Source organism: Chiloscyllium plagiosum, unplaced genomic scaffold (assembly GCF_037043375.1).
Source record: "Chiloscyllium plagiosum isolate Xiang-an unplaced genomic scaffold, Cpla_swu_hap1 HiC_scaffold_12, whole genome shotgun sequence".
Lineage (NCBI taxonomy): Eukaryota > Metazoa > Chordata > Chondrichthyes > Orectolobiformes > Hemiscylliidae > Chiloscyllium > Chiloscyllium plagiosum.
The window spans coordinates 53321481-53341578 of NW_028270150.1; the positions used below are offsets into that span (position 1 = coordinate 53321481).

Genomic DNA, 20098 nt, shown 5'->3' on the forward strand with positions numbered 1-20098 from the left:
TGCTGCATTCCTATTTTAAGACTGGTTCAAAAATTGTGAAGGGTGGAATTAAATTGGAACTCAATAGGAACTCATTCCCAGATCCGTAGCTCCATGCTTTAGTATTTGAAGATGAGTACTTACATTCTTAATTATCCTTCTTATGTTTTAAGTTGTTCAGTTGTTCCTCTGTTTTCATTTGACTGCAAGCAAACACCCCAACATCATTTTTGTTACACTAACTCTGGTACGCATCTGATCTCCTCACTTTCTGTGTTCTCAATGCAAGACTAGTTGGAAGGAGTACCCACCTACAATGACCGGACAAGATTGGGCTGAGAAGCAAGACAGCTGCACAGACCAGAGCTGAATTGACACAGACAATAGGGTTTTCTTTATATAGGCAGTTATTTTGTCAAGGGTGGTAGGAATTTGTAAATCTTTCCATGAAAATTTGTCAATGATAATTAAATCTTTTCAGGTACATTTTGATAGCTATGGGTTTCAAAGGATATGCAGCAATGAGAGATCTGTGACACTGTATCTCAACATTGTTATGTCCCAACTAAATGTTTACGGCAGCAGTAAAGTGGGGAATGACAGTGCAAACACTGAGGTGAGTTCTAGAAAATGATGGGAGGCTGTGCAAATTAAACTGTATCATTATGATGCCCCATAATAGAGAGGGAAGTTAGATTGTTTAAAATTAATTTGAAGGAATTTTATATCTGTGAATGTTATTTCTTTTTATTCTTCAAAGGAATGTGAGCATTTCTAGCCAGGTCTGCATTTGTTGTCCATCTCTAATTCCCCATGAGCTACTGATGAGCCACCACAGTCCATGTCATGTAGGTACACTCACATTAATGTTTGGAAGGGCGTTCCATGATTTTGACCCTGAGATGGTAAAGGAACAACAGTATAGTTTCACATCAGGATGGTGTGTATCTTGGAAAGGAGCTTGTAGCTGCTGGTATTCCCATGCATCTTCCATCTTTCAGGAGGTAGAGCCTAAGCCTCAATATTGTCCAATTCGCTGCATATTGATACAGGCAGCTTGAGTATCTGACAAGATGTGAATGATGCTGATCATTGTGCAATTATCAGCAAACATCCCCACTTCTGACATTATGATCGAGGAAAGGTTGTTGATGATGCAGCTGGAGTTGGTTGACCCTAGAACTCTACCTTGAGAAAATCCTACAGTGGTATCCTTAGGATCAGATGGCTAACCTCCCACAGCCATATCTCTTTCTTTATACTAGGTACATCTCCAACCAGTGGGCAACTATAGCCCTTGAGCTTTGAAAGACAATGACCTAAAGTTTATTATGCCTCTTTGAAGATGCATCCAATCAAACACTGCCGAAAGACAAAGGGTCAGTTAGACTCGAAACGTCAGCTCTTTTCTCTCCTTACAGATGCTGCCAGACCTGCTGAGATTTTCCAGCATTTTCTCTTTTGGTTCCTGGAATTTAATTCTTTGAATCAAGACTGTAATAAGGTCTGGAGCTGACTTGCCCTGATGGAATCCAAATTGAAGATTGGTTAGTTATTGCTGAGTAAGTACCACTTAAAACCACTATCAGTGACACCCTTCATCACTTTGCTACTAATTAAGACTACACTGTTGGTGGAGCAGTTGACCTGATTAGATTTGTCCTGAATTTTTGTGGACAGGATATATCTAGGCAAATTTTCCATTTTGGTGGATGCTAGTGTTGCAGCAGCACTTGAATAACTTGACTGGAGATCTGACTAGTTCTGGAGCACAAGATTTTCCTCTGGAACTGTTGTGGTCAGGGTTCATAGCTTTTACTGTATTTAGTGCACTCAGTTGTTTATTGTCCTCAAGTGGAGTAAATTGAATTGACTACAGACTGATGTTTGTAGTGAGTGGTCATAAGGGAAGAAGCTGAAATGAATTATTTGCTCTATATTTCTAACATACGTATGGACATATGAATCTAGATGAGGAGAAGGCTATTTGGCTGCTCGGTTTGCTCTGTAATTTAATATGGTCACAACTGATTTGACTGTAAATGACATTTGTGCTCATATACAAGGCTTCATCATCAGTGACAATGGGAGTGTTCAATGAGGTTTCTCCTCCTGATAGGTGTTTAATTATTCATTACCATCCTTCACTGGGTGTAGCAGGGTTGCAGAGCTTTGATCTATCCATTGGATGCAGTTCTCGACTGCAGGCTGCTTCTGATGTTTGGCATGTAGTCCTATGTTGTAGCTTCACATCTCATTTTCAGATATGAATGGTTTGGCTCCTGGCATCCTCTTTTGTAATCTTCTTTGAACAGTGCATGATCTTCTGGCTTGATGCTAGAGTGAGAGATATGCTAGGGAAGAGAATACAGATTTCATAAAGCAATTTGTATCTTGACAGTACAACAGTTCAATACAATTTTATTCCTGTTGATGGGCTACAGTGCCTCAATGCTCAGATTTTTCTAGACCCTCCTGAATCTATTCAATTTAGCTTGGTGGTAGTGCTATACAACACCAGAGTTCTATAAGAAGATGGGAGATTCTCTCCACAAGGATTGTGCAGTGGTCATTCCTAGCAAGACTGTAATGGGCAGATGCCTCCGTGATGGTTGATTGGTGAGGGAAAGGTCAGGAAGATTCTTTACCTTTTTTTGTTCACCCAACAGCTGTCACTGGCCCAGTCTCGCAGGTATGTCCTTTAGGACTCGCCAACTCAGCCCGTACAGGTGCTTCCAAACCAGCCTTGGAGATGGATGTTGAAGTTCCCCATTCAGAGTATCTCTTGGCCTTTGCTCTTGCTCCTTCTAAATGACGTTCATTTTGGATTATCAGTCCATCAGCTCAGGAAGGGTGATAGGTCCTAATCAGTAAGAGATTTGATTGTCAGCATTTGATCTGATGTGCTGAGACTTTATGGGGCTCAGGGTCAGTGTTGAGCTATGGAGGACCATTTGTCCTGTCTGTGTACTGCCACCTCTAATGGATCGGCTTGTTGGTCAGACAAGCCATAGTGATGGAGGAGGTGGTGATGAAGGAGACAGAGCATTGCTGAAAGGTGTGATTTGTTGAGTATGACTGCTAGGCTATTGCTTAACTCATAATTTTAAAGTCAAGAAGCCAGCACATAGAATTAAATGATAAAGCAAGCAAGTTGAACATTGAAAATTCACAGCATCCTAAGAATGACCCAAGGCTAAGGCAGGAGGAACTGACTGAGATTAATGGGAATACCAGAGAGGACTGCATCTCTGAGCCCAGGTGAATGTCTTTAAATAATGTACACAAATATAAGGAGGATTATGAATCAAACTTTATATTGTTGGCAGATTATAATATTATAGCTATTACCAAGTTGTAGCTAAATAAAGATGAAGAGTAGCTTGATACAGCTCAGAGGCAAAAACATAGCTAGATGAGGATTTTGTTTCTTTGCTTAAAGATATGAGTTAAAATTGTTAATCCTGTATTCAGTATAAACGAGGTGAATGTAGAATTGATTTACATTAAAACTTACTGATGAAAGAAGCTAGTTAGGGAGTTGCAATACATGACTTAACCAGTAACATCCATTTTTCTTGAAAAAATAAATTAAAAAGCATTGGTATCTGTTGTAAAGATCACATCTTTTTATTTTTATTTTTGTTTTTGGATTGGTGCCCAAAATGGGAAAACAATACTACTTTAAAAATTGGAATTAGTGGAAAGAGATGTTGCAGTTTTAAAACAATTTACTGGGACTCATTGTAAGTTGTATTTACACCATTGCTTTGTTCAAGCAGTGCAGGAGAATTGTTGGACTCATCGACATTGTGGGTGTGCGTTCAAGACAGTTTTGCTCAGAGAGCCTGTGATTGGTTTCCCAATCAGGGATAGGCGTACTGCTCAAGAATTCTCAGCATGACAACAACTTTATGATTGGCTCCGGACAGGTAGACAGACTACATGTGAACAATACAAGAACATAAAGCCTCCAGACTCTAAAAAGACAGCATCTCTCTCTCTGTCCTTGCTGATAAGTATTACGGAATTGGAAGATAGTTAGCCAGATATTTTCTCTCATCAATTGCACATAAGCTATTGCCTCTAACCAGTGACTGAGAGACTGAACAAATAATTTGCCCAATTGTGGTGCATATGTAGTAAAATCTGAAACAACTTGGAAAGAAGATGATTGGCGATCAGAAGGACTTGGAAGAAGCAGGACCCCTCAGTGAATCCCATCGAATCCTGGCAACTGGTACTAGTGACCTGTGTTTTCCTAATTTGGATTTTTCACTCGTAACATCCATGTTTTTGTTTGTTTGTCTATATCTATCTGTATGTGTTTGAAGGAGTTCAGGAAGGAGTTGAGTTATAAATTGATAATTCATACCTTGCCAGTAGTTAGAATAGATTTATTTGTAATAAATCATAGTTTCTTGTTAAATGCAGATACCTAATCAGTGTTTTCTGTTAACCTGGATATACCAGGTAGGAAAATTGGGAATTTTGAGTATTTGGATTAAATCTTTAACTTTCGCAATGACCCCGATAGCAGTGGAGCTTGAGAATCGGTGTGCTTTCCCAATGGGTTGTGACACTGTTCCAATTTACCACTGTAACCAGAGTAAGCTTATAGATACTAAACTATATAAGCCAATTAATTATGGATGTTTGATTGTGAATAAAATTGGCTTTGTGAAGTAAGAACTAATCAAGAGAATTTCGGCACAAGGCAAAGACAAGTGATTTCATTGTTGAGGAAATTAACTGGCATTTATTTAAAGTTTACACATTATCTGGATGTTGCAGAAATTCATTGCAGCTACAACCTTCGGAACATAGTCAAGGACAAACTTCATCAGCTGTGGGCTACATGAGCAGGTCAGACACTGGGAATTCTGTGCATGGTATCCCACCTCCTGACTCCCCAAAGCATATCCCCCAATCTGCAAGGCATAAATCAGGAATGTGATGAAATAATCTCCTCTTGCCTGGATTAATGCATTTCTATGTATAGCATTAAGTTTCATTCATATTTCTGTACCGTCTGTACTTTAGAAGTAATGGTGGAAATGAAAGAGTTAAGATATACTATCACACATAGACACAATGACAGAAACCAGTTTCCTTTTTGAAAGAGACCCAGCCAGAAGGTTAGAGAGTGTGCAGGTTTCTATCAGGGAGAACATCTCAGCTAATGTGTTGTTCACTTTGCAATCTCCAGAACAGTTGGGGCTGAATAGAAGTCATAGGTGGTTTAAAAGTCACTAAGACAGAAGCTTCAGAAACAGAAGGTTGTGGAAGAGAAGTTTAAGGAATCCATATTATGAAACAAGTGGTTGTGTCAGCAATTTGTTTAAAGGTTTTAGATAGAATGAGCCCCCAAACTGTTATGAAATGGGGTAAATCCTCCCCTGTTAATTTAAACCAGCAACACATAAAAGATTTACCCCAGGCGGTAATCTGTGAAAATTCAAGAGGCAAAGAACTATCCCAAAAATCACTACTTAAAGTAAAAATTAACAACTTTGATTCTATGTTTGACTTTTAAAAGTATTAACTAACAAATATTTACAACTCATTTATCTAAACCTAACTTTTACCTTCCCCTTTACAATACTAGCCTGATAAAACCCCTGATTAAGATTTACCAAAAAAATTCAAATTTCAAAACCAATAAGCTTCCTCAGTCTTTTTTTCTTCTTAGGGTTTCTGTTTCACAGGTTATTGATAGATAAAGATACCTTTAAGAGAGCTATTCTGCAGGTGCCTGCAGATGTTGGTGGCTTGACAGATCTCCCCCAACTGTTCAATTTTTCTCTGGTCTTATATCTCAAAGCATTGGATCGTTTAATTGGTTTTAAACTTGTCAAAATAGTAAATTCAAACTTGTTTGGTTTTTGATATTTTGGGGTATAGTTTAAACTGATTGGCTGAATTTGAATTTGTTTTGTCTCAAAGCAACCCAGCCAGTGCTAGCTGTTCTGACCAAGCGTTACGTTGTTACCTTGTTCCAGACTCTCTCTCTCACGAAGTCCTTGTTGACTTTTCCACTCAGTTTAAGGTACAGTACCCCTTACCTTCATAACAAACTAAAGAAGATAACAATGAGTAAATGTAGACATTTGCCAGAAAGAATCTAAGTACAGAGCTTTAAAATAGAAACAAGGTGACTCTTCGATGTGGTTTGAGTATGTGTAATTTTGTTGTCAAGGGAAAAATTCCCGAATCATTATTTTCTGATATTGTAATGCGATTGTAACAAATCATTCTTATATCGAGTAAATTAGTTTTTGTTTTCCTTTTTGGCTGTAACAAACTTTGATGTTCCTTTTTTCAAAGTGCATTGGCAGCCTCTTGTGAATATGTTCATAGACTGACCACCACAGTAATAAAATTATAAGAATAAAATGTATGGTCTATAAAGCTGGATTTCACTCTAGAATCAGACTTGTCCAGTATTGGTGTCAAATGGGATGGTGCTACTTTTTCTTGGCCTTACTTGTGATAACTGTTGGAACCAGATTGAGAAGCTTGATTTTTGGAATCTGAATTCCTGACCTCATTAGTTGATTAAGTCAAAATCAAAGCCACTATTTCAGTCGTGTCCTAATCAATGTAAATTCAGCATTTTCTTGCCTGTATAATCAAATGCTTCTTTAATACCAAGCCACAATTACATTGAGCATTTTTATAGATTTTCCACTTGCACTGTCACCTTGCAAAAACATTTTAGCTCAGTCACTAAGAACTGCATTTTACCTCTTTAAAATGTTGATAGTGCATCTTTGAACTTATTTACAGTTAAAGATTGATTTGGATAAACCCTTTTATGTAGTTGCTGATAAAAAGTAATTTTACACTCCATCTAATCTAGATCTCTTGTAAATCTTTATTGCACATCTAAAGCACCTGTGCTACAAGACTAAATTGAACACTTTAGATTGGCAGGTAGAAGTCATAAATTCTATTTTGTTTTCAACAAACTTTATACCATTAAAATCGATAGCTCACTGAAATTTGCATTTAAAGTGACAGGTGATAGGAAAAATTCAAACAGAAAATTATTCTGCAATACTGTCTGATCTAAAGAGACATTATCCTGTATCATTGATTCAGTTTAAAACAGCAGAGGCTAAACATTGTTTTATCCCTTTTTTAGGCATGACCTGTCTATGCAGGGTGCTGACCTGATCTGCTTGATTGTAGTGCCTGACTGAGTGAGGGTTCACCAGTTCTCCTTCTGATGCTGCTGATTTCCTCTGTACTGAGCAGGAGAGTTAAATAGCATTGTTCACAAATCTCAGGTGTCGCCAGTCTGTTGCTCCTAAAGGCATCTGTCTCTCCTCGGGGAAGATTTCTCTGAAGAAATTTGCTACAATGTAAAATGTAGAAAATTGAATGCCAGTCTAATTTAAATTTTACAGCTACTGTCTAGATTTTGCAATGGACAGTAACCTGGCAGTGAAAAGAAGGTGGGAGCTTGCTACTTCCATGAGGAAGCTGCTATTTAAATCCCTATTTTTGAACACAAGAAAGTGTAGAATGTTTAGTCTGTACATCCCCTCATACCTCACCACCACATGGTAAGGTAATTTCTGACCTTCAATCTCAAATCCATGTTTCCATCTAATCCTTTTTGAGTCCAAAAATCTGTTGGAGTCTTGGATATGTTCAATGGCTGAGAATCTACACCCCTATTGTGTGGAGAATTTACAATACATCGATTGTCGAAATTTCTCCTTATTTCAGTTATCTTGACTTCTTATTAGATGAGATTACATTACAGTGTGGAAACAGGCCCTTCGGCCCAAAAATTCCACACCGACCCGCCGAAGCGCAACCCACCCATACCCCTACATTTACCCCTTACCTAACACTACGGGCAATTTAGCATGGCCAATTCACCTTACCTGCACATCTTTGGACTGTGGGAGGAAACCGGAGCACCCAGAGGAAACCCACGCAGACAAGGGGAGAACGTACAAACTCCACACAGTCAGTCTCTTGAGGCGGGAATTGAACCCGGGTCTCCGGCGCTGTGAGGCAGCAGTGCTAACCACTGTGCCGCCGTGACGCCCACTAATCTTGAGACCATTCCCCTAACAACATGCTTCATGGGGAATTTCAATATTCTGGCAAAGCCAATGACCACTTTCTGTGCTTTTAGTACTAAAGCCAAAAAGGCCCACCCTTCAGCTTTTGTGATCTCCCACATGCATTGATGGATGGCAATGTGACTGGCTGCAGTCTCAATGCATCATGACAACCTTGTCCCATCTTTACCCTGTTCTGAGATTGCAGGTCCAGTTTAAGGTCGTGACATTTATGTGTTTGCCCGCTTGGTGAAGGGCATGTACTGACCACATTGCTCATGGCTAAGTGTACGTAGGAGAAATACTGCCTGAAGGCCTAAAGTTGGTATGGCCTTCTGCTAGAAGTGCTGCTTCTCTTCATGCTACATATAGCTTCTATTCTCTGCTTCATCTCCCTCTGATCCTGCAGCAAGGTGATTAACCTTCCACATGGATAGTCTGTCAAAAGGTGTTGTGCTGGAAAAGACAGCCAGTCAGGCAGCATCTGAGGAGCAGGAGATTCAATGTTTCGAGCATGAGCTCTTCAACAGCTTATAATCGAAATGTCAACTCTCCTGCTTCTCGGATGTTCCCTGACTGGCTGTGCTTTTCCAGCACCACACTTCTTTACTCTGACTCTCCAGCGTCTGCCAGCTTCTCCCATATGAATCGTCTGGCAAGGTCCCAAATTTGGCTTTCCAGCCCATATTCCAAGTCTTGCCTTCCTGAGGTGCCATTTGTCCAGGTAAGAGTGAATGCTCGGGATTTGTGTTGCTGAAGCCTAAATGGAGTGGATCCATGAGGCCTTTCATACCAAAGAAAATCCCTCCAAAGGTCCAGCAGAACTCCTGCCTAACTGAAAGAATTTTTGTCAGCTCCTACAACAACATATTTCTTTCCCTAAATCCTAAAGGAATTAATATTTAGTCACAGGCAGGACACCTGAAAGCTTTAATGGTGATCTGTGTAAACAGTGCTGGTCAGGTGGTGTACCTCATGTAGCTGAATGCATGTTCACCTGTGCCTGTTAAGAGAAGGCATCAACAAGTAAGGCAAGGTCCAATATTGCAGATTGTGCATCAAACTAATGATACCATGTTGACTGTCATCACAATCTCCCCATTCAGTCATTCATTGTACTCTTTGATCTGTTTGACTGTGTGTGGCTCAGATAATCATTTCTATTTGTAAACTATGTTCTTAAAGCAGCAAATATATCATTGATGCTTTTGGACCATCCCTTTATTATTACTACTTGCAGCACTTTGAGATTTTGCTACTTTTTGGGTATTTTGCTTGATTTTCGCAAAGTGCTTTTCTGTTATATTCAAGATCTTGAATAACTATTTTGTGTCAGTCTTCACAGTGGAAGATGTGTCTAACATGCCAAAGAATGATGTTAAGGATACAATGAGAAGTGAGGACCTCAATTGAATGGTTATCACTAAAGGGGGTAGTGTTGAGCAAACTTGAGGGTATAATGGTAGATAAGTCCTCTGGCCCTGATGGAATGCATCTCAGGGAGCTGAAAGAAATAGTGGAAATTATGGTGGATGTGTTGGAGGTAATTTACCAAAATTCACTGGACTCTGGGCAAGTCCCAGTGGTTTGGAAGACAACGAATGTCATGCTGCTGCTTAAAAGGGTGTAGACAAAAGGCAGGTAATTATAGGCCAGTTAGCTTAACATCTGTAGTCGGGAAAATGCTGGAGGCTATCATTAAAGAAGGAATAGTGAGACATCTGGATGGAAAGGGTTCCATCAGGCAGACGCAGCATGGATTCCGGAAGGGAAGGTCTTACTGGGGTTCTTTAAGGATGTAACAAGCACAGTGGATGCAGGGGAACAGGTGAATGTTGTAAAGTTGGATTTCCAGAAGGCTTTCGATAAGGGGCCACATAAAAGACTCATCCATAAGATAAGAATTCATAGAGTTGCGGAGAAAGTATTAGCATGAATAGAGGACTGGTTCACCAACACAAAGCAGAGAGTTGGGATAAATGGGTGTTGCTCTGGTTGGAGATCAGTGGAGAGCAGGGTGTCACAGGGGTTGGTGTTGGTCCTGAAACTGTTCTGAAACAATAAATGATTTGGAAGAGGAGTGTATTGTATCCAACATGAGTGTAATGTATTCAAGTTTGCTGATGATACTAAATTGTGTGGAAAGGCAAGCTGTGCAGAGGATGTGAAGGATCTGCAGGGGGATTTAGATAGGTTAAGTGAGTGGGCAAGGGTCTGGCAGATGGAGTACAATGTTGGTAAATGTGAGGTTATCTTCTTTGGAAGTAAAAATAGTAGGTCCGAGTATTGTTTAAATGGTGAAAGATTGCAGCATGCTGTTGTGCAGAAGGACTTTGGAGTGCTTGTACATGAATCGCTGAAAGTTGATTTGCAGGTGCAACACATAATCAGGAAGGCAAATGGAATATTGGCTTTCATTGTTCGAGGGATTGAATTTAAGAACAGGGAGGTTCTGCTGCAATTGTATGAGATGTTGGTGAGGCTGCATATGAAATATTGTGCGTAGTTTTGGTATCTCAACTTGAGGAAGGATACACTGACTTTTGGAGGTGGTGCAGAGGAGGTTCACTAGGTTGATTCTGGAGATGAGGGGGTTACCCTATGAGGGAAGGTTGAGCCGCCTGGGACTCTACTCGCAACAATTTAGAAGATTGAGAGCAGATCTTATAGAAACATCTAAAATTGTGAAAGGGATGGATATGTTGGAGACAGGCAAATTGTTTCCGCTGGTGGGTGAGACTAGAACTAGAGGTCATGGCCCCAAGATTAGGGGGAGTAGATTTAGGACAGAGATGAGGAGGAACTGCTTTTCCCAGAGAGGAGTGAATCTATGGAATTCTCTGCCCAAGGAAGCTGTAGAGGCAGCTTCATTAAATATGTTCAAGACACAGGTGGATGGGTTTTTGCATGGTAGGGAAATTAAGGGTTATGGGGATAATGCAGGTAGGAGGATCTGAGATGATGGATAGGTCAGCCATGTTTTAATGAATGGCGGAGCAGGTTCAATGGGCTAAATGGCCTACTCCTGCTTCTATTACTATGAAACTTTGGTATAATTCCCTTTCTAATGGCATTGTGGGTCACCCCACATGCAGGTGGACTGCAGCAGTTCAAGAAGGCAGCTCATCTCCACCTTCTCAAGAGCAACTAGGGATGGGCAATAAATTCTGGCCCAGGCAGTGACCACCCACATTCCCCAAATGAATAAAAGGAAAGGAAAATAGAGCATGATGAGTTGCCACTTCATATTGAAGCTTAAAGGTTTGATGCTGTTGTAGCATCCTTTATTTTCTTCATTGGGAGTGCTGCTCTTGACAGCCTTTCTACAATGTATGTTTGCTTCTTTGCTTGTATGTCACATCCAGATGGTATCTCTGTAACCAGAGTACTAAGATACTTTGAAACATGATGTCCTAAGTGATTGCTACAGAGCTGGAGGAAAACACAGTCTCTGACAGGGCGACATAGGTATGTGCAGACTGTGGTATGAAAATAAAGAAGCTATCCACAGTTAAAACATTGGCTCAGAGAAAATGGCTACATTTATTCCCTTGCAGTTCCTGTTTGTATCACAGGCAATATGAAGCAAAACTGGACTGTCTTTCATGCCGAATGGCAGGAAGCTTGCTACAGTTGGCAGCAAGACTTAGTCCAGTGAAGGGGAATAGTTTTCATTCAAGGGCTCCCAACAAAGTCCAGAGCAGCTTCTATACCAGTCAAGGCTCTGCTTGCGATGGTCAGATCAAGGATCCTCTGCTCCCAGAGCAGAATGTCAGGCAGCACACCACCTGCTTTAGTCTTTTCATGGGCTATTTTGCTCTTGGAATGAGAGAGAGGTAGGTATTATGGAAGATGAAAGTGGGTAACACAGTTATTACTCTTGATGCAAATGGAGAGAAATCCTGAGAGAATGAGCAAGAAGCAGTGTGGATGTGGAGGGTTTGTGCTTTGGGGATAGTTGAGGGTGAGTGAGGGAGATATTTGCAGGGATTTGAGAAGGTATTAAAGTGTGAGCTGGGTGCTGTAGCAGCAATAAATTCAGTGTGTGTTATCAGAGAGAAGATGGTGGCACATACTTCTATTCATGGACCTTTTTCCCTCATTACTCAGAACTCCTCCAGATGGTGACACAATGGCTCAGTGAATAGCACTGCTGCCTCACAGCGCCAGGTTCCATTCCAGCCTTCGGGTAACTGTCTCTATGGAGTTTGCGATTTCTCTCTGTGTCTGCATGGATTTCCTCTGGGTGCTCCAGTTTCCTCCTGCAGTCCAAAGATGTCCATAGTGTCGGGATGTGTTGGCTTGATTAATTAGCCATGGGAAATGTGGGGTTACAAGGATAGGGGCTGGGTTTGGGTGGGATGCTGTTCAGAGGGTCAATGTAGACTCGATGGGCCAATCAGCCTCTTTCCACACCTGAAATTCTGTGTTTGTATGGCTGTAAACAGGGTGGCAATCTTGGATTAGGCTGGCATGATCTGGTCTTGTAACCCCAATTTCTGGTCCTGGGGGATGAGGATGTGCTATCTCTGCATTACCCTGTCCAGCAGGAGCTCCAGGTCCCTGTCTCTCAAAGTGAAGCATGGGCTTCCCAATATCTGCCTCCCAGTTGTTCCTGTCCTCTATCACGGAGGTCTTGGACGACAGAACACAGGAGAGGCTGGACCAGCCGCTATCTCTGGACGAGCTGACCAAGGCCCTCGAGTCCTTCGAAAAGAATAAAATTCCCGGAAGCGACGGCTTACCGGTCGAGCTCTATTCCGCTCTGTGGGACTTGATTGGCCAGGACCTGCTGGAGGTGTATGTCAGTATGGTTCGGGCAGGTACCATGAGTGAATCCATGAGGAAAGGCATCATCACCCTCATCTACAAGCGGAAGGGGGAGAGGGAGGAACTCAAACATTGGAGACCAATCTCACTGTTGAATGCGGATTACAAAATTCTGTCAAAGGTAATTGCCAACCGGGTCAGGTCTGCTCTAGGGTCGGTGATTCACCCTGACCAAACCTGTGCTGTGCCGGGCAGGAAGAGCGCTGAGAGTCTCGCACTCCTCAGGGATACAATCGCCTACGTGCAGGACAGAGGGTTGGACATCTGCCTGATCAGCCTGGACCAGGAGAAAGCCTTTGAGAGGATATCACACAGGTATATGAGAGATGTTCTCTCCAAAATGGGCTTTGGGGAGGGAATCTGCAATTGGATCAGACTGCTCTACGCCAACATTGTCAGTGCAGTCTCAATCAATGGGTGAGAATCAGATAGCTTCCCAGTCAGATCTGGAGTCAGGCAGGGCTGCCCTCTCTCTCCTGCCTTGTTTGTGTGCTGCACAGAGCCATTTGCCGAGTCCATCAGGAAGGATGTGAGCCTGAGAGGGGTGACTATTCCTGGCAGCGGGGGCCTGCAGGTTAAGGCCTCCCTGTACATGGATGACATCGCCGTTTTCTGCTCGGATCCGCTGTCCGCGCGAAGACTCATGTGCATATGTGACCAGTTCGAACGGGCCTCAGGGGCCAAGGTAAACCGAGGCAAGAGCGTGGCCATGCTCTTCAGGAACTGGGCCGACCAATGCTCGATCCCCTTCACCGTCAGGACCGACCACCTGAAGGTGCTGGGTATTTGGTTCGGAGGGGCTGTGGTGAGCACCAAGTCTTGGGAGGAGCGTAGCAACAAAGTGAGGCAGAAACTGGGCAGATGGAAGCTATGGTCGCTCTCCATCGCGGGAAAAAACCTGGTCATCAGGTGTGAGGCACTGTCATTGCTATTATACGTGGCACAGGTCTGGCCTATTCCCAGAACCTGTGCCGCTGCAGTCACCCGGGCCATCTTCCAGTTTATATGGAGGTCAAAGATGGACCGGGTCCGAAGGGACTCGCTTTACAAAGATCTGGGCAACGGGGGAAAAAATACACCCAATGCCACCCTCACCCTGATGGCCACCTTTGTGTATGGCTGCATCAAGCTGTGCGTGGATCCCCGGTACGCAAACACCAAGTGTCACTACGTACTGAGGTTCTACCTGTCCCCGGTGTTGCGAAGGATGGGCCTGGCCTCGCTGCCGCGGAACACTCCGAGTAGTTGGATCGTTCAGTATCACCTGTCCTTCGTGGAGAAGTTTATGAAGAAAAACACCTTTGACCACAAGTCCATCAGGAAGTGGTCAGCACCTAGTGTCCTTGAGACCCTTCTGGAAAAGGAGAGGGCGGATCCTATCGAGAGGTTCCCTGAGCAGACTGTCAAAGCCATTTGGCAGAATGCCTCATCACCAGAACTTTCCAACAAGCACCAAGACATGGCTTGGCTGGTGGTGAGAACGGCTCTGTCTGTGAGATCCTTTATGCACGCCCGGACTCTCAGCCGCACCGCGCGCTGCCCTCGAAGCGGCTGCAGGGGGGACGAGACTGTCACACACCTCCTTCTGGAATGTGCCTATGCAGAAGAAGTCTGGAGAGGAATGTAGTGGTGTTTGTCGAGGTTCGTCCCGAGCAGCGCCGTGACGCGGGACTCCGTGCTCTACGCCTGTTCCCCGGGACGCAAACCGAGACGAACATCAACTGTGCCTGGAGGATCATCAACTCAGTGAAGGACGCTCTCTGGGTGGTCCGAAACCTATTGATCTTCCAGCTGAAGGAGTTGACCCCGACTGAGTGTCGCAGACTGGCACATTCCAAGGTCCAGGACTACGTGTTGAGGGATGCGCTGAAGCTTGGGGCAGCTGTCGTCAAGGTGCAGTTGGCAAAGACGACCGTCTAACATCTGCCTGCCTAAGAAGAACAGGGGGCTCGCGCAGTCATTTGGGCTCTGCTGACGCCTCAGCTAAAAATGTAATCGTACAGACCTGTAAATAGGAATGATTACTCTGTTTTCCTGTAAATGTAAATGGAATGTTTACATATGTATGGCATGTCCAACTGTACAGACCATTAAAGTATTTTATGAATAAAGTATATTTTTGAAATAAAAAAAAAGGATGTGTACTGCCTGCAGGATTTCCCTGGGGCAGGCTATTTCGATGTGACCTTCAAGAGCGTGAAGAATTGCGAGCAGCTCCTGAAGGTCTTCAAGGAGAAGGAAGGGGAACCTCTGTTCTCCATCTTGTCGGCAGTCCCGTTGTGTGTGCTTCCTGCGCAGAGGAGTCGTGTTGTAACAATCCAGATGTACAAACCCCACGTCCCAGCAGCAGATGTCCTGACCTTCCTGAGAAGATACGTCCAGGTCGAGGGAGACAGTACCGATGTGGTCGATCCTTTCGGGATCTGGACCAGCAAACGACAGGTCAGGGTAACACTGAGGGTCGATGCCAGTGGGAACATCCTCCACCCACCCTCCAGCTTTGCCATCGGAGGAAGCAGAGGTTACCTGACATACGCAGGGCAGCTGAAAGAGTGCCGAACCTGTGGGAGGTCAGGCCACATGGCGGCGGATTGTAAGGTGACCGTCTGTCGAAACTGCAAGCATGAAGGCCACCCGACCAAGGAATGTAAGGAGGCCAAGAACTGTAATCTGTGCGGAGAGGCAGGCCACATTTACAAGGCCTGCCCAATTCGAGGGGCTGCCACCTATGCACAGATGGCCGGAGGTGGCAACACGAGCTGTGGACTGCCTAAGACCAGCAATGTACCAAAACACAGCACGGGAACGGTGTCTGGAAGCACCCAGAAGGAAGGGCAGGATGTAGCAGAGCAGACGGCAGACAGCGGGGAGGTGTAGCAGCAGATCCAAGCTCCTTCAAGACAGACGGAGGAAATGGAAGAGGAGGGAACAAACGAGGCAGAGGATTGGATTACTGTCAACAACAAGAAGAGGAAACTTTACAAGGCCTCCAACGCCACCCAGCAAATGGGGAAGCGACATCTGCACGACGAGGATACAGTAACCTCTTCTGACGGTGAGGACGGGCGCAAGGAGGGTCATCACCAGAGGAAGAGACCGAGCGCCGCGGGAAAAAAGGAGGGCAGCACCGCCCAAGCAGGAAAAGATTACCCCTCTGAGGGGACGGGTAAAGGCCTCCCCCCCCCCCCCCCCCCCCCCACCCGGTGAGAACCAAGAGGTACAGGTAACTGGGAGCAGCGGTCCTGTGATAGCCCCGCTGTCAGATAGAGAACTGGACTGTGCGGACCCTGGGCCCGACCCGAAGACACCAGAGCAGGGAAATGGCTCCAGCGTGGAGACGGACAGCTACCTCAGCCCTGGGAGGGTCCAGCAGTTTGCCGTCACCACGGGGATGCACACCGCTACCCCAGAGGGGCAAGACCAACATCAAATGGACACTGTTAACCTCGTAAACTGTTAAAATGGGGTTAAAAATTGCCAGCATCAATGTGCGTAGCATCAAATCGGTTACGCGATGTGTTTCTACGATGGCCTTCCTGGCCAACGTTAAAGCCGATGTCCTGTTTCTGCAGGAGTGTGGGATATCGCACCTCAGCAGCTACAGGAGATGGTCGAGCTTGTGGGCCCATGGGCCGTCAGTTTGGTCGGGGGGCAACGACAGCCGCGTCTCCGGCCTGGGTATCCTGTAGCGAGGAGGCAACTTCACCATCTCCGAGGTTAAGGAGGTGGTGGGCAGGTGCCTCCTCGTCACCGACGTCATGTACAGGAATGCTCCCCTGAGACTGATTAATGTGTACGCTCCAGTGGGTAAGAGTGAACGGTTGGCTGTCCTGCAGCAACTTCCACTGTTGCTGGCTACGTCCAGGCCGGTCATTCTGGCCGGAGACTTCAACTGTATCATTGATGCAGATGGACGATCCGGTTGGGGGGGGTACAGTAAACTGGATGCCACATCTAAAGCCCTGTTGGAAACAGTAAAAGATGCCAAGCTGCACGACATCTTCAGCACCCCTGCAGATGGAGCGCAGTGTAGATACACCTGGTCACGGGCAGACGGGTCTATCTGCTCAAGGATAGATTACCTGTTTGTGTCCCGAACACTCTCGGTCAGATCCACCGACATCAAGCCGGTGTTCTTCTCTGACCACTGCCTCCTGCTGGCCGACTGTCACCTACAGGACGAGCAGTTGGCTGATAAGGGAACGTGGAAGCTGAACACAAAGCTGTTGACCCTGGGAAACATTGAGGAGCTCAAGAGGGACTACGCAGGTTGGAGAACCGTGAAGCCCCTCTTTGAGTCCCCAGCGGACTAGTGGGAAACAGTAAAAGGGAACATCAAGAGGTTCTTCATCCTCAAAGGTGTTCAGGAGGCGAGAGAGAGGAGGGGAAAACTGTCCCAGCTCCAGGAAAGTATGCAGAACCTGCTCCTGCTGCAGACGATGGGGGTCGATGTCACGGAGGACCTCAAGGAGGTGAAGGGCCAGCAAGCCTCGCTCTTTGTCTCAGAGGCCTCCAAGATAATCTTCCGGTCCAGGGTCCGCTCGGTGGAGCAGGACGAGACGTGCTCACGTTTCTTCTTCCAGAAGGTGCACAAAGAGAGCTCCGTGCTCAGCAGCCTGAAGGAAGAAGATGGCTCGGTAACGTCATCTCAGGCTGACGTCATGAGGATCAGTAAATCCTTCTATGCCAGTCTGTATGACGCGAAGCCGACCGACAGCGCGTCCTCCCAGTCGTTCCTGTCCTCTATCATGGAGGTCTTAGACAACAGAACACAGGAGAGGCTGGACCAGCCGCTATCTCTGGACGAGCTGACCAAGGCCCTCGAGTCCTTCGAAAAGAATAAAACTCCCGGAAGTGACGGCTTACCGGTCGAGCTCTATTCCGCTCTTTGGGACTTGATTGGCCAGGACCTGCTGGAGGTGTATGTCAGTATGCTTCGGGCAGGTACCATGAGTGAATCCATGAGGAAAGGCATCATCACCCTCATCTACAAGCGGAAGGGGGAGAGGGAGGAACTCAAAAATTGGAGACCAATCTCACTGTTGAATGCGGATTACAAAATTCTGTCAAAGGTAATCGCCAACCGGGTCAGGTCTGCTCTGGGGTCGGTGATTCACCCTGACCAAACCTGTGCTGTGCCGGGCAGGAAGAGCGCTGAGAGTCTCGCACTCCTCAGGGATACGATCGCCTACGTGCAGGACAGAGGGTTGGACACCTGCCTGATCAGCCTGGACCAGGAGAAAGCCTTTGACAGGATATCACACAGGTATATGAGAGATGTTCTCTCCAAAATGGGCTTTGGGGAGGGAATCTGCAATTGGATCAGACTGCTCTACACCAACATTGTCAGTGCAGTCTCAATCAATGGGTGAGAATCAGATAGCTTCCCAGTCAGATCTGGAGTCAGGCAGGGCTGCCCTCTCTCTCCTGCCTTGTTTGTGTGCTGCACAGAGCCATTTGCCGAGTCCATCAGGAAGGATGCAAGCCTGAGAGGGGTGACTATTCCTGACAGCGGGGGCTTGCAGGTTAAGGCCTCCCTGTACATGGATGACGTCGCCGTTTTCAGCTCTGATCCGCTGTCCGTGCGCAGACTCATGTGCATTTGTGACCAGTTCGAACGGGCCTCAGGGGCCAAGGTAAACCAAGGCAAGAGTGAGGCCATGCTCTTTGGGAACTGGGCCGACCAATCCTCGATCCCCTTCACCGTCAGGACCGACGACCTGAAGGTGCTGGGTATTTGGTTCGGAGGGGCTGGGGCGTGCGCCAAGTCTTGGGAGGAGCGTATCAGCAAAGTGAGGCAGAAACTGGGCAGATGGAAGCTCCGGTCACTCTCCATTGCGGGACAAAACCTGGTCATCAGGTGTGAGGCACTGTCATTGCTATTATACGTGGCACAGGTCTGGCCTATTCCCAGAACCTGTGCCGCTGCAGTCACCTGGGTCATCTTCCAGTTTAAGGGAGGTCAAAGATGGACCGGGTCCAAAGGGACTCGCTGTATAAAGATCTGGGCAACGGGAGAAAAAATACACCTAATGCCACCCTCACCCTGATGGCCACCTTTGTGTGTGGCTGCATCAAGCTGTGCGTGGATCCCTGGTACGCAAACACCAAGTGTCACTACGTACTGAGGTAGTTGGACCATTCCGTATCACCTGTCCTTCGTGGAGAAGTTTATAAAGAAAAACACCTTTGACCATAAGTCCATCAGGAAATGGTCAGCACATAGTGTCCTTGAGACCCTTCTGGAAAAGGAGAGGGCAGATCCTATCGAGCGGTTCCCTGAGCAGACTATCAAAGCCATTTGGCAGAATGCCTCATCGCCAGAACTTTCCAACAAGCACCAAGACATGGCTTGGCTGGTGGTGAGAAGGGCTCTGCCTGTGAGATCCTTTATGCACGCCCGGACTCTCAGCCGCACCGCACGCTGCCCTCGAAGCGGCTGCGGGGGGGGGACGAGACTGTCACACACCTCCTTCTGGAATGTGCCTATGCAGAGGAAGTCTGGAGAGGAATGCAGTGGTGTTTGTCGAGGTTCATCCCGAGCTGCTCCGTGATGCGGGACTCCGTGCTCTACAGCCTGTTTCCCACGACGCACACCGAGATGAACATTAACTGTGCCTGGAGGATCATCAACTCAGTGAAGGACGCTCTCTGGGCGGTCCGAAACCTGTTGATCTTCCAGCTGAAGGAGTTGACCCCGACTGAGTGTTGCAGACTGGCAAATTCCAAGGTCCAGGACTACGTGTTGAGGGATGCGCTGAAGCTTGGGGCAGCTGCCGCCAAAGCGCGGTGGGGAAAGACCACCATGTAACATCTGCTTGCCTATAGAAGAACAGGGGGCCCACACAGTCATTTGGGCTCTGCTGACCCCTCAGCTAAAAATGTAATTGTACAGACCTGTAAATAGGAATGATTACTCTGTTTCGGTATGCAAGGAAATGGAATGTTTACATATGTATGGCATGTCCAACTGTACAGACCACCAAAGTATTTTATGAATAAAGTATATTTGAAATAAAAAAAAGTCACTCCTTCATCACACTCACATATGCACCCCCTCACAGACTTAAGACACTCTACACTCACTACACACACACACACACACATACGCTTTCTCACACTCAACCCCCTGCCCAGACAACTCACATGCACACATATATTTTGTGGGGTGAATTTGTACTTGCAGGGTTACATTGTACTTTGCTCAA

General features: G+C 45.7%; 1 protein-coding gene and 1 long non-coding RNA gene across 2 annotated transcripts in view; one reads left to right on the forward strand and one right to left on the reverse strand.

Annotated features, from left to right (window-relative positions):
• The window catches only part of maoa (monoamine oxidase a), a 170711-nt gene that overhangs the window by 98660 nt on the left and 51953 nt on the right, over window positions 1-20098 (forward strand). The window lies entirely within an intron of this gene.
• LOC148148540 (uncharacterized) lies at window positions 6039-19396 on the reverse strand. The gene is made up of 3 exons (XR_015758899.1): window positions 19360-19396; window positions 7155-7339; window positions 6039-6056 (listed from the first exon to the last, which is right to left on the reverse strand). It is a non-coding gene; the product is annotated as an uncharacterized LOC148148540 (long non-coding RNA).